The sequence below is a fragment of the Harpia harpyja genome, chromosome 15 (genome assembly GCF_026419915.1).
Source record: "Harpia harpyja isolate bHarHar1 chromosome 15, bHarHar1 primary haplotype, whole genome shotgun sequence".
In the NCBI taxonomy this organism is placed as follows: Eukaryota; Metazoa; Chordata; class Aves; order Accipitriformes; family Accipitridae; genus Harpia; species Harpia harpyja.
In genome coordinates, this window is record NC_068954.1 from 17,079,228 (window position 1) to 17,093,751 (window position 14,524).

The 14,524-nt window shown below is 41.0% G+C and overlaps 1 long non-coding RNA gene across 1 annotated transcript; it reads left to right on the forward strand.

Moving 5' to 3' along the window:
• The first annotated feature begins 507 nt into the window (after positions 1–507).
• LOC128151728 (uncharacterized) lies at positions 508–13,311 on the forward strand. The gene is made up of 2 exons (XR_008238458.1): positions 508–584; positions 13,088–13,311. It is a non-coding gene; the product is annotated as an uncharacterized LOC128151728 (long non-coding RNA).
• The last annotated feature ends 1,213 nt before the right edge of the window (positions 13,312–14,524 follow it).

Below are 14,524 nucleotides of genomic sequence, written 5' to 3' on the forward strand. Positions count from 1 at the left end.
TTTATTTAATATTTCTGAATTTACTGCTTGTAAAACTGCAACAGAGGAGCCCAGCCAGAAAGTTCTGGTCCACTAGCACTGATCTGGATTAACCCCCAGTCAAGCCCTGAAGCCAGGCTTGCAGAGGCTGCTCTTTTGTACGTCTTGCAGGGATTTTTTTCTTTCTGGTCAACTTTCCCTGAACCCAGCAGGAGCAGAATTGCCTTAAATGTGTGGTATGATTGACTGCAGGAGCTGCCTCAGTGGCTGTGCTTTATTTTTCAATAATGCCATTCTCAAGGCTTCTTCTGGAATTTGGGTAGTTTATCTATTGATCCAATGAATTGCTGCTTTTGCCAGCTATTTGTCATCTTTTGCTACCATTTGAAATATAGGAATACATTTTAGAGAGGGGGCTTGTTTTATTTTTATTCTTGGCAGCTTGGTGAAGTCTTTTATTCCAGTAGCAACATGGAGCTGTGCTTGATATGTTACAGCTACCTCTAAGCTTTAAGACTGCGGATGTAAGGATGTTCTTGGCTCAGCATACAGTATCACCACATATGGAAAACATAAATGGTCACAAAAGCTTCTTGATTTAAAAGGTGGGATTTATTTTCTTTTTACTAAAGCTCTCTAATTTCCTGAGTGTCATATATTTGCTGTGATGAGCCCTGCTTTGCTTCTTATTGCAATGGAGAAAGCTATGGCTGGGGACTGAAATTCTTAGGTCAATAAAAGGGTTTTCATGGTGGGATTTGTCATAGCAGGTTGAACAGTACAGCATAAAGGTAAAGATTCATTTATAGCTGTGGAAAATAGATCCCTTTCTTTGCTCCAAAGCTTTGTGATTAGAACGACTAAAATTTTCCCTGGCTTTACACACCATGCAATCCTGATAACCGTTCTGTCATTAATATTGTTTTGGATGAGTTTTACATATAGAAATAATTGTTTCATTTTATTTTTGTCTGTAGCACATTGGCTCAGTTCAATGAATAGGACTACGTTTTCCTACGTGGATAATTCATTAACTCAGTGGCTTCTGTCCCCTTTTTTGACTGTGAAGCTTCTGAATTTCTTGCCAAGAATTTCAGTGCTTACCTAACAAAACTCATGCCAGGATTCAACAGCTCATGTAATCTGCAAGATCCTATCGAAAGTCATTAAGGCATGATGCTATTAAAGCCAGTTAGCAGATGTATATGCCTGAACCTATAGCTGCCTGGCTTTTGCTGCAGTGCCTTTCCAATATGCTCTCTACATTTGGGGAGTGGAAGTGACAAGGAAGGGGCTCCACTTTTTCTGTTCCACCTGGCAGGATCCACCTGAAACCACATCTCCTGAGACATAGAGGGGCTCTGACCTGGGGAACACAAAAAAGGAAAGAATCCTTGGCTTTTTTCAACATCGCCAGGTCAAAAGAGATTTTTCAGAAGTCTTAGAGAGGCCTCATATTAACTGCTGGACTGCTGTTGGAGGTGTCCCATATGGAAAAGAAAGAGCTCTTCCAAAAGTTCCTTTAAAAACCTTTAAAATGTAAAATATTAGGTAACCTAAGTATATGCTAATGGTCTCCTTCTCATTAACACTCTTCTTGCAGTATGTAATATATTAGGTCTAGCTGATGTGAAAAGGCAAGGCTCACAACAGGGTCTAACTAAACCACTGAATATGTGAGGATTTTAGTTGTTCTGAGAATCAAAGCATTCTAAAAAATGTATGCAATCTTTTACAGTGTATCTTTTAACCTGCAATCTTTTATAGTACAGCTAAATCATCTACTAATATTCAGATTTTTTACAAAATCCCTAATGAAAAGTAAAATACATATAAGCAAAACATATATATACACCATAAAATGCTGCACTTTAGCCAAAAGCAATACCCTAGAAATGTTTTTTGTCTCTGTATATGTGTCAAGGTTAAGAGTTGCCATGCAAGGTGGCTGTTTAAGAAGCATGACTATAAAAAACTCCTCGAGTCTATGGAGAACAATATGTTTAGTGCACAAAAATAAATACTCATGTAAAATTGATTGGGAAAAAAATTAAAATAGGATAATTATAGTTATAAATCCACTGGAACAGTGGGATGTGAACAGCACAGTTTGATTAGATGATTTGCAAGTTGATTAGTGATCCTTGTCTTTTCCTCCAGCATTTAATTGCCCCTGTTGGTCTTACTTGGCCTGATGAGTGATCGTAAGGCAGAATTTATCACCTAATCACGTAGGCAGGTGCTCGGAGAGAAAACCATATCACCGCAATGGAAATCCAAACTCTTCTCAAAGCTGTCTTTACAAGGGATTTTCACTGTGCCCGGGGATTTGGTCCAGGATGACTTTATTTCCCAAGACTCTGTGGTATATGCTGAACAGTTTTTCCATCTTTGCAGTCTAGTAGCTGTGGCTGACTTGCAGTCAGCAACTTATTGCTTTCCATTGGAGGGTCCTGGGGATTTGCTCCTCATGCATAAACCTACTCCTGGAAACTAAATTTTTTGTGCAATAGTGCCCAGACTTTTCCTCTAGGTAGCTCCCAAATCTTTGCTGATGGCAGAGGAGGGTGATGCACCCCACTTTTTCCTGCAACCCGAACTGACCTCCCAGCACCCAGTGGGCCCTATTGCATGGGATGAGGAAGGCTGGTGGCACCCCCATTTTGCATCCTCTTTACCTTGGTTTTCTTAGGAAAAAGCAATAAACCAAGGGAAAGAGGATGCAAAATAAAGAACCTCTTTTTTCATGCTCTGGAGTTATTTTCACCCTCTTCTATCAACAGAAATGACCCTAATGGCAAGGGAAGTCACTGTTTCCATACCTGAGCATGAACCGTGAAGACCTGTACAGCACAAAGGTCTGTACAGCATGCGTAAGTGTGTGTGTTTATACTCACTTCTAACAGGCAGATGGATAACTCCTGCTAATCATGGCAGGAACAGGAAAATAATATTTCACTTCAGCTTTCTAAATGAATATGGGAACTACAGCCATGGGTAATTGGGTTATGCTACTGAAACACATTTTGTCTCCTAGCAACAGCTTGGGCTTGGGTGACAAATGCACAAAGTAGAAAAATAAAACAAAACTGAGAGCAGAAAGACAGTTTTGCTGGAATTTTGCGTCAGTGTTATACACACGTCTGAGCGGAAAATTAAAAAGTCAACAAAATAGCAAATAGCAAATTTAGGCTTAACTTCAGCCATCAATAATGCCCAGCAGTTATTGATAAGTCACAGTCTTGTATTGCGTTTCTGCATGTCAGCTTGGAGGCAGGACTGATCCCTCCGGAGACAACTGCCTGGGATGTATCTGAGAGCCTCTGTGCTGTGTGTCCAATGCACCTCCTTGGACTTCCAGCTGAGTCCAGCACTTTCATCTTTGCAATCCAGCGATCAGTAGGGGTCACTGACTGCATAAAAATATGACCCCAAACCTTGGGACTTCTTGTGATGTAACTCTAAGTGTTTGCAGAATATTCGGCAGCTATTCATGGCATGAATCAGTGCAATCATACTTACCTAGTAAGCATTATTGTAGGAAGGCCTCCACCCACAGCAACACTTTGCTGGGGCTGAGGTCACCACCACCACCAGTTTCAAAAGGCAGACTGCAAAAGCGTTTCAAAGACAGGGTTGAGACACGGTCCTTTCAAAAATAATTGAAACTTTAGGTGTCTGACTTCTATAGCCTTGCTTACCTCCCATGAACTGCTTCAAGCAAAAGTCAGCAGCACCACACAGGACGAAATACAGCTTAAAGAAGGGCTTTCATGCAAAATATTTCTCAGGAAGGTTCATATAACCTAACTTCAGACATTCAACCTTTGTTGTCTAAGTTTAAGGTAAGTCCCACACACAGATCATGCACAGTGTTCTAGTTCTTTGCACTACTATAAAGGAAACCTAAGGTTGCAAACACCAAGTTTACCTTTTTCTTCACCATACTTAAAGGTACCAGTGGTCAGCTAATCCTCTCATGTCTTTTGCCTGTCAACAGATTAATTCCAAGCTTATAGCAAAACCAAAAAAAAATCTTAATGCATGACCCTGTCCTTAAAAGTCCGTCCTTTTCTTATTCTTCTAATTCTCAAAGCCCTTCAGGTTTTTCAGAACTGTATTCTCATTATTCTGTCTTTGTAAGTGACAAATGTCATTAGCATTGGCATGCTTCTTATGTCAAGCTCACTAATAAAAATAGTAAGTTGATTCCAAGATCAGCTTTTTAGTAGCTCCCTAGATAGTTGTCTTCTACCCCAGTAATTTATTTAGCTACCGTTTCCATTTTAGCCAATTCTTCACCTGCCTTGGATATGTTCCTCATGTAGTTGTTTCTAAAGTAACATCATATGAAATACTTTGCTGAAAATGAGAAAAAAATTGGACATTTTCCCTGCTAAGCATCAGTTAAGCTTATCAGAGAAACATAGCAGGGTAGTATTGTGTGACCTACCTTGGATTAAGCTGTGCTAAACTATACTCTCTTTTGTCTACCTCTGCTGACTGTTGAAATCAAACTAACAGTTGGTATTTAGCTAGATCAAAATTTTCATGCTTCCTAGAATATAGAAGCTTCTCTTTTTCTTCTCCCAGCATCCATTCCTGAGTTAACATAGCAATTTATGTTTTGGTGGGTTCCTGTCTTGGTATTTTCAGGGGTTTAGGTAAAGATGTGACTGCCGCCTTTGTCTGAAAATATTAAGCCCTTAGATTTTTGTTTCTGCTCCAGATGCTCTCTCATTCCCATGAGTCATGCTGTCTTTGCCACACATGTCACCATGCTTACTAAAAACTGAAGCAAAGTTTTAATTTAGTTTTTGGCCCATGCTTAGGTTATCTTTAACCCCCACCCCCAATCTTTACTGCATAGCAGCCTCAAATTCCTCTTTTTTGCACTCTATTTGTTTATATGGTTAAAGAACATTTTACAAAGTGTTTTTAATTTCCTTTGCAACGTCTAACACAGCCCAGCTTTTGGCAGATCTCACTTTCTCCCCACACATTCTGACCTGCAAGATGCAATTTTCCATGCTAGTCAGCCCCTTTTTTCGGTTTCTTGCGGGGCCTTTGCCTACTACTCGTATCCTTTTCAAGGTGTGTTGTCATCAGTTGGGTCTGGAGTTCTTCTCCATGAGTTTTTTCTCCTTCCCGAAATGCAGACTCAATTATATATCTTTGACTTCAGGAATCTCCTTTGCAGTCAAGTCCCCAAGTTCCTCAGTTCAGTTGACTTCACTGTTTTGAGATTAAAAAAAGCCAAACATGAGAACCCAGAAAAATGCAGATTTGTTTATCTTTCCATTCAGTTTAATCAAAATCCTCTATGATCTGCTTGATCGGGGCTATTTTCTATAGCCACCTCTTCTGTAACATCCTCACTATGTCTAAATTAGCACTACCTCCTGCAGGATCAACAAATATCTTGTTGAAAAAAAGGTCTGTCAGCAGTCCAGATTCAGGAACATTTGAGCTCTGTCATCACCCATAGCCTCAGTTTTATTATTGATATCATTCTGCTCTGATCTATCTCTAGGAACAGGAGGTCTCCCACAGGTCCTGTTGACTCTCTAATACTATTCTACTGTTCCATAGCCACAGTCAGATTTTATCTAGAGGATCTTTAGTGGATCTATGCTACTGCTGTAATAGCATGTAGTTTTACAATGCTTTTCAAGAAGGCAATGGACCTTGATTAATTTTATTGTATCATGCTTCTGCTTCTTTACACGCTACCACATCAGTAGTGTACAGTGCTTCTCTGTCACCCCTACCTCTATGTCCGTCTGTCCTGAATACTGCCTTCCTCTCAATGCCTGTACTCCAGTCAGAAGGGACATCCCACCACGTTTCTGTCAGCCTTGTAAATGCCTGGTTGTAGGTCCTACACCAGAAGATTTTGCTCCTACATCTCACTGCACGGGCTCATTACACAGTGTCCAAGCAGTCAGCTCTTGTGCCCCGACCTCTCTCAATTCCCTAGCAAGCGAAGTTGTTCCACTGCCTTTTGCTTACCTGGCCACCCATCTCGTGAATATAACTTTGTGTTTTCTCCTTGCTTTGCAGATTCCTATCTCGGCTATGCTGGTTTTCACCTTTTTCCTCACTTATTCCATTTTGCGTTTCCTACGTATTAACCTAGGGTGACATAACTTGGGTCTGTTCCAGCCTTAACCCCAGCACTTTGATACTCCGTATACAAATGCAGTCCAGCCACTGAAGACAATTTTCCTCCTGTGAAAGCTTTCCAGTAATTGAATGTGCTGAAACCATACTTCCTAGCTCTGTCCTTGAGCTATTTGTTGGTTTTGTTAGCTTGACATGCTTTCGCCTTTTCTTGCTAGGAACTTTGAGGCTTGAACTGCAGATCACTTAAGCCTTCACCTCTTTAGCAGACAGAAGAAGTCACTTCACAAAAAACATCACTGGCTGATTGTTTTCCCCCAGTCTCCTCTTGTAGCATAAAGAGATCTAAAAATGCACGTACATATTATTCCTACCAGAGCAGCAAACAAATAAAAACAACATTCAAAGAAAAGGTACAAATTAAAACCAATCTCTGTCATTCTTAATTTTTTTTTTTTCTGTATTTCTGAAGCTTTGCATATGCAATCCTCTGTAGCTGCTTTGTGTTACTGATAACTTCCCATCTGACATGCTACATCAAAGAAGTTGTTCCCCTGTATGGTTGTTAATGTGACATATACTTTTAAAATGTTAAAGAGATGAAACTTATACTTTAAATGTCTACCTAAAATGGCATGTGCTTCATTAAATATATATTTGGAAATGAGGAGGTTGCTCTAAATGAGTATATATTGTCAAATATTTAAGATAGAATCAATACAGTCAGTCTTCTGAAGTTTCATATTAAGCAATAAAAAATATTAAATGAACAGTTTGTAGTACAGTTTCCTACACAAGGCTTTCCGAGTCAGCACTTAGTGCCTTCTTTGATACACGTACGTTAATTTAATATGTACGCTTTGCCTAAGAACATGAATAAGTCATTCCTTTTAATGTTTTCATTTGCATGTTTAATTTGAGTATGGGAATCAGTGGAAACACACTTAAATGCTTATGCTAGTTTATTCACTTTGTTTTGAAAATTGGTGCATGCAGCATGGACGAGAAAGAAGTAATCTAGGTTGATGGGAAAGTAGGTTTTAATTTACTCACGTTGTCCGGGTAGTGGACAAGCGGTCAATCTGCAGGGAAGTCAGTATTTTCTAATGCGTTTGAATGGGATTTAAAAATAATGTCAACATGATCAGAACCAGTTTCTACAAAAACATAAGTTAATTAACTAAATTTCCTAAATTATATAGTTCCCAGCCCAACCCTGCTATAAGGACTATGCTATCATGCCTGCTTCCACCCAAGTTCAGAGAAATCACACCATTTGTGGAAGCAGAACTGAGGCTTCTGTGAATATCTGTGAGCATTTTGACTTTCAGTTGCAAGATCATGATTTTAATTTTTTTTCCAAAATTCTCTGGAAGTGCCCACTGCACCGGAACTTCAGGTTTTCTTTAAAAACTAATTGAAGAAGCCACAGAATTTTTATAATAATTTCTGTAGAACATTTCTGGAGTTGGTATTTTTGAACAAGCCTGCTATAACAGGTTGTGTTAGAAGAAGGATATTACTTCCTATTAAACTATAAAACATGATCAGAAGCCATAAGGAAGGCCTATCATTTTTTATGATACCAAGGAAGGACGATGGATGGGCAGATTATGGGAAAAGGAAGGGACGGGGTGCTATTGTTTCTGTGGCCGCACCCCAGGGATGTTTTAATGCATTTTTCCCGAAGAGCTTCGTGGAGCTCTTACAAGAGATGTGATGCTGCCCTGCGCAGGTCCCCACCTCTCACATGAAAGTCTCCTAGTAAAGGATGTCGTCTGGCAAAGAGGGGAATCGCGTGCCAGGGGCTCCTGAGCGTGCTGCAGTGTCACTGAGCCCAGCAAGGCATGTTGTGGCACTGCCCTTCTTAGAGGGGGAGAGCTGGGGCTCACAGGCTCCCCTTGAAAGAAGAGAGATCCCGCCACTGCCCCACTCCTTTTCTGTAGAAGCTACAAGTGACGGGGACCCCCCATGCCGTCCCACCCCTCCTCTGCCCCTGTGGGAGCTAGAGCTCTTAGTGCTGACTCCAGCCCCACAACTATTCCTCCTTGCTCTGTAGCCTGAGACATCTTTGGGTTTGGTCATTCCCTTCTCCCCCTCCTCGCCCAGGTAACTTCTTGCCTGAGCCAAAGAGGTGACGGACAGCAGGGAAGGGACAAAGTTAAGGAAGACCGGGAGGTCTCACAACTACTCAGTTTTAGGCTATGTACTTCCAGACAGTTTTACACATTTGTTTCATACCTATTTGACAGTTAAAATGGACTCACACTTTGTGGACGTCCCTGAAGAAGTGAATGTTTAGCAGAGATGTAAATGCTACATCGGAAAAGGCTTTCTTTGGATCTTCTGTCTTTCTTGTTTAATCAATCAGTTCAGTGATGTTGAGCTAGTTTTGTACCACCAAATTTGTGGGTCTTCACGTTTTTAAGTTTCTTCTCTTTTTTTATAACAAAACAGTCCAAAAGGCTTACATTTTCCCTGTTACATTTAACAGCATAGCACAATTTCCTTAGGACTTCGGGAAAATCTATAAAAACTTGGGGTTTTTTGTTCTGCTGGACACATGATCCCAATTATTGAAAAGCAAAAAATGGTTCACTGAATAACACTGAACTTTCTCCTTGTTTGGAAGTGAATGCCCGTGCCATTACACTAGTTAAATCTAATTTGCTGAAGAGACAGCTGCAGAATCCCAACTCACCTGCTTTCTACTACTTATTAAATAACGTTTCATACTGCAGAAGAACTCAGACGGTTCTCAGAACTCAGAACTCTTGTCTTCCTTTTTTCCCCATAAATAAACATACAAAAATAAAGAAACAAAATCAACAATATTTTTACTGGAGACCAAACTGTGAAAAAACGTGTAACAAATCACATTTTTCTGTGAAGTACAAAATGCCCGGAACAGAATTCAGTCTAAAGTGAGAAGCTGGAGGTCATGTTTTATGGCACTGGAAGACATCATTATAAATTTAACAGTGGGTCACTGGTATGAGGGACTAAGTGAGCACCACATATAGACAAGTGCCAATTGTGGAGGAATTACTTTTACATATTGCAGAACTGCTCTGCCCCTCCTGTTGGTAACCTCCCAGGTCTCTGGCTGTCTGCAGCCCAGCTGCAGCTCACCCCGAAATGCCAAGAAATGGTACAGAGCAGCTCCACACCCCCTGTGGAGGGACTCCTCTGCCTCTTGGACCTGCAAATGTTCTCAAGTCTGTATGTGCTTCAGCAGCTACACAACACAACAAAATATCAAGTGTTTCACACTCCGCCTCAGGACTTGGTTACTGCTCAAAACTCAATTCATATGTTATACAGTGAGAAATCTGTCACTGGTGAGCAGGGACTGCGCTCTTGTCACTCGTCTGTTAATGCATGCAGGTATCTGCAGTCCCTCCTGAACTGCTTTACCTTCTGACAATATTGAAGGAACTATTTCTCACCCCCAATTCTACACGCTTTGGCATGGAAAAGCCAGTGAAACCATTGGCACTTATAAGCTAAGGTAGGATGCATTTAGCTTGCTTTCAACCAGCTAAAACTGCAAAAGGAGATTCCTCCCCTTGCTTAGGTGGTGTTTTAAGACGGGGCGAATGCTCCCTCTGGAGGTGCTCGTCTCTGTGGCACACACGCTCTGCCACTTGCAGAAGTCACCAGAAATTCCCAGAAGTTACCAGAAATTCTCTAAGCAGGGAAGATGACCAGGAGAGGAGGGGAAAGTCTGGGGTTTCTAAACCCACCAGCCAGTTTGGGTTGCAAAATAATACAGTAGCAGAGACCTCAAAGCTATACAAGTCCCTACTAGAGGTCCCTACTTGTAGTCCTTTGGCATGGGAAGAAGACATGGGAGGTGGTTGCAATCAGAGGGCACAGAGATTAAAAACCTGAAGATGCCAGAAGCAGGGTTTCACCTGTGCTGTTGCTCACTGAATATCTTTCGAAGACGACGCCAACCCGCATGTGCTTCAGCCAGCTTGAGTGCCCGTACTACACCCTGCGTATCACACCATCTGCCCAGCAGCCTTCATGCTGGATACAGCAAATTACAGCACATCCCTCCCAATTTTTGGCATGAATTAACCCATCTTGCTACAGGTGCACAGAAAAACACAGTCCCAGGTGTATGGAAAATCAGCCCTGTTGATTTTTGCACCATTGGAGGTGAAAAGCTTGGCTGAAAAGCCAAGCCAAATTTGGCCCAATGTTAATATGGGACAGAAAGATCATAAGCACATCGGGCATGTCTGTGTCTGTACTTGTGTGGCCAGACACTTCATAACCAAGAAAGTATATGTCGTGCCGAGCAGATTTGAAAGTAACTTATCCTAACAAACCCAGCATTTAAAGATGGAGAGAAATAAATAAGATGAAAGGATGTTTCCACCCGCTACAGTTCTGTTGTGGTTTACAAAATTAGCCTAAAGCACTTTCCAAAATGATTTTCAACACTCATGAACACTTGCAAATTATTTGTTTTTTTTGCTTTGGGGTTGTTTGGGTTTTTTAATTTAGAGAAGAAAAACACATCCTTTCTTCTGGATTTTCTGAAATATAAAAACAAGAGCTACAATGCATCTTTCTGCCTGGTAGTGCATGACATTGTGGACTACTGTTCTCCCTCTTCCTAAATGCTGCCTGTTCTTTCACTGGGGGGTGATGGACACCAATTAGCGCATGCAGTGTCACTCTTCAGGTCATCCAGAGATGTTGTGGCAGCATCTAGCGTGATAGAAAAGTAAAATCATGGCTATATTTCCAATGTAAATTCTCTAGCTCTAGAGAAGAAAGATAAAACCTGTATAAAACTGCCTTTGGTGTACTATAAATCACTGTGGTTGTTGGGATTACATGGAAAAGACAGTGTGTTATTTTTGGCTACTCTTTTATCACAAGTTTGTCTGCTTTCTGATTATTGAGACTGGCCTTTCCCTTATCTGCGCTCTTTTTTAGCTGTGTGTGTAGCCATCAGCCATCGGTCTGCCACCCACAGTGCCTCAATACTGCTCTGTCTGACAGAGACAGCAAGACAGAGCTCATAATTAAACCTGGAAACTATTAAATCTATAAAAGGATTCATAATAAACATTCTAGTGACCACATTGGTCCTCTTAATCCATCATCAGCAAGACTATTTGATTATTTATGTTATATATTTCTGTGTTATTGTTTGTTATTATATTACCAATATTATTATTAATATTATTATATTTATGTTATGTATTTCTATATTTGCTCCTTTGGGGGAGTTGAAAAGGTCTGTGTTAAAGATGCATCAAAGCAGGCAGCCGGGCCGGGAGCAAACAGCAACCTGAAGGTCTCGGTGGACTGGTCAAGGAAATCAAAACACCTCCAGCGCACGGCTCGTCCCCTTGCACAAGTGCTTTGCCACCGCCTCAGACAAAGCAGCCTCGGAGAGTCACTGACCAAGGGAGCAATGTGAGAAAGCTCTGGGCCAGAAATACCTTTGAAGCTGAAAACTCTGGGGCTTATTCTGACATCTGGCCAATTTGTGTTTGTTCCATAAGTGGAAGGGAAATGTGTCGGTCGCTTTTGGGATGGGGGATTTGGGCAGAGGGATGCTAAGGCTGATTTTAGCCTGGGTTTTGTTATTGACTTGGAGATGGCTGGGTGCTCAGCGCTGGTTTTCGTGCAGACCAGCCCATGCCAAGCTCCCCCCGCGGCTGCTCTGTGCCCACAGTTACCCCCTTACCTGGGATTAACGCCATCCGCTCTTAGTTTTTATTATTCCCATCATAAGGATATTTGTCAGGAGATAAGTTGGTCTTTTTATAGTGAGGCCTGGAGTTTCCATGGTGAAATTAGCCAACAGGAGTTTCCTCTGCAAAGCAGAGCATATCCTTTACTGGCAAAAACACGTTACTCCCTTGGTTGTGAGGAAGTGTCATTGTCCGAGATCTATTCTGGTTTTTAAGGGCTCCGGATCCTCAAAGAAATATTTTTAACCTGAAAGGAATATTTATATTGTCCAGCGAGAGCAGTTCACCGGGTTATTTTTAGTTCTGCTTGTGTGTTTGCTTTATCTGTGCATCACTTTTTCCCTATTGATCTTTTTTTACCAACATTTAATAGAAAATGAAAGCAAAGGTAACAGATTAAAGTAATTCCCGGAATTATTCCACTGATGGGGCCAAAGTAACACCAGGGCTTAATTTGATCTGCCACAGTCAATGTGTCTCCTAACCAACAGCAATGTTTTTGATACAATATTTTCTAAAAATTTGGGAAGCCTTTGAAGATGCCCAGACCCAGCGTGTGGGCTGGACCTTGGCTCTCAGTACCAGGCATTAAGCAGAAAACCACCTCTTGCCCTTCTGATATTTGATGTGTCAGGCTAGAAAATGAAAAATCATCTTATTTTAAACTAGGCACCTTGAAGCAGAAATTAATAAAAAGCTGATTATGAAACCATATGTAAAAGCTCTGGTATTGGCACAGAGCTCAGTTTGTGGGCTAACCCCGATCTCACCCACAGTGAATGAGGACCAGCTCCATTAAAACCCACAGGGTTACGACACTATAAGCCTGGTGTGAGACCACAGTCACAACTAAAAGGCATCAGGAGATTATACATGTAATAAGTTAAAGAAATGTGTTTATTTTTTTCCCTTAGGCCTTGTTATCTTAATAAATTGGCATTTTGCTGATGCTGAGTATCTAAGGCCATTCTTTTTTTCACCGCCTGCTGAAGTCAGCATGACTGAAATGCCCGTATTTCTGTGTTTTCCAGAATCAGGGCCTTACAGTGCTTATCTGCTCCAGCATCCTCGTCTTTCTTTCCTTGATGCTTCCCCGAGGGAGCGAAGTGACTATGATGGATGTATTTTACATTGCTAACAGTCAGTTAGAGCTACCTGCTACCCCCTGATGGAACAGCTCTGATTCTGCCATGGAATAATGAGAATTAATGACTCATCTGCTAATTATGCTTTTGTTGTATGTTTGTGCCTATTTTCTGCAGGAACTGAGCACCCTTGACTCTCACTGATGGCAAGGCGTGAAGCACCCTTGAAAATCAGAGTACTGGATGATGTATAAGCACGGGAATGAAAACACGCTGGAGCCATGGCATGTTGATCTCATCTGTGTTGCTGAGGTCACCAGGGCAGATCTACAAAAGGAGGTTTGCTTCTGGCAGTTCAGAAATATCCCTCTAAAATACATCCTTGGTTGTGACAAATGTCAGTGCAAAGCAGTTCTTTGACACGTTTATTTAAATATAAATATGAAGGGGAAGTTTAGAGAAAATCATTAGGATTGGAAATTCCAAACATTCTGTTCAAAACATATGGATAATAAATCTTATATCCTTTTCTCCTAAAATAAGCAATTCACCAAAACAAAAATGCATGAGGTTTAGAATATGATCTTCAATTTGTATATCTACATTAATCAAAAAGTTTGGGCTAAAAAGCATCAAAACCCAACTTTTCATCAAACACAACAGATAAAAATCAGTAGAGGCATGGAGATGCTTCCAGAAAGAGAGATGGTACAAAATTCCCCTGTGGCAAGCTGTGGAAATAGGTTCCAACCTTATCTAATCCAAACTGTAAATCCAATCACCAAATCCAAACCAGTACGCTGGATTTTGTGTTTGATTTGAACTCTGAGGCTTAATGTTCTGATTCCCATGTGCAATATTAATGATGCTATCGAGCAGTTTTTATTGTCACTTTAGGGTCTTCTATGTGACTTTAGGGTCACCTTGCTCCCAGGAGACAAAACTATGAGTAACGGCAGGTCGTTCCAAATAAGTACCATATAAAAACCTTAACAATGCTGTGGATTTTGCTTAACTTTCTGTTAGTTTTACATATATTTGAAAGTCCGTGGCATGTACGGGCATGAAGAGGAAAGGCATGGGGTTGGAGGGTGCCAGCAGCAGTGCTCCCAGCCCTCTGCTGTCCCTCGCTGTCTGTGGCCCGCAGTAACTCATTTAGCCTCTCTCTTTCAGCTTCTTCAGAATAATTACACTTAGCCCACAGGGGTGTTGAAACAGATTGATTAGCTAAGGTTGGTAGAGACCTTTGAAGATGTCAGGCACTGTAAGTGCTGCTTATTATGAATGTATATTATTGCACACTGTATGCATGCTGGGATTATGGAGTATTTGATATTGTGCAATTGGAGAGGAAAAAGAAATGAGGAACATCCTTAGGGAGCCTGACCGGTATGTATTTCTAAACACAGTTCTTTCCCCATCTCAACGTTGTATTCCATTTAAATACCTTTCTCAAGACTAATGATTTGCTGCGAAGTTATCAGATATCCCTATGCAAACTTCTAAGACAAGGTATAATTTGGAATTTAATATTTCCATTATTTCCTTGGCTTCATAACTGCAGTGGCCACAGCTGCCAAAACTTTTAGCCAAAATCAGTTAGTTTTGACTTTC